The following is an 818-nucleotide window of genomic DNA, read 5'->3' as shown; positions in this document are numbered from 1 at the left end:
TATACTTAATTCAAATCACTGTATCCGTCATTCTCGAGGGATTCTGAAATCGCAAAAGTTAAAACGAACCTATACGTGCTCCGTTTAGATCCACTGCTTTGACGTGACTGGATTAATCAAGGTGCCTAAATTTATGTTTTTGCTGAGCGTCCAATCGAATCCAGCTGTTTCAGTACATCACTGATGCATCAAAAGTACAGCAAAACATCCTGAGAGCTGATTCCGCTGCGGTTGCAGCACACATCTTCCTTTTAAAGTGTGGCAACGGGTGCGTATCATAATTCACGTGAAGCACTGACACAGGACACCCTGGCGGTGTTTGCCAATGTGAATTTCGAAGAAATGGTCGACAACACACACACCCCTTCCATTCCATTTCCTGATCGTTTGTCGAGCGGCCAAAAGAAGGCGCCATATCCCCGTTTTCAGAGCCCTGTTTCTTTATAGGCTAGTGACAAACAGTCAGAAAGGGCTTTAGTTTTTGAGATACCCCTACCGGAGGTAGAACTAAACCCAACAATGTTTTTCCTCATCTCTAAGGTCTCCCATACATGAAAGTGATTCTTGGCTAAAATATTTTTACTGCTAAGATTGTGAAATTGACAGATATTGTTATATACCTCCAAACAAAAAAAGGCCTAAAATATAGCCTGTCCGTATGGGAGTTAAGACAGATAAACTAATGCAGAATGATAACACAAGCTCTGAGAGCTTTGAGACTTGGCAAGTTTGTAGCCAGGGAGTCACTTCACCTACTGGAAAAACCTGGATGTGAATATCTTGATGCATGAAGTAGATGGAGACCTATAAACACATAC

The sequence above is a fragment of the Gadus macrocephalus genome, chromosome 14 (assembly GCF_031168955.1).
Source record: "Gadus macrocephalus chromosome 14, ASM3116895v1".
Taxonomy (NCBI): Eukaryota; Metazoa; Chordata; class Actinopteri; order Gadiformes; family Gadidae; genus Gadus; species Gadus macrocephalus.
This window is presented reverse-complemented; position numbering follows the sequence as displayed.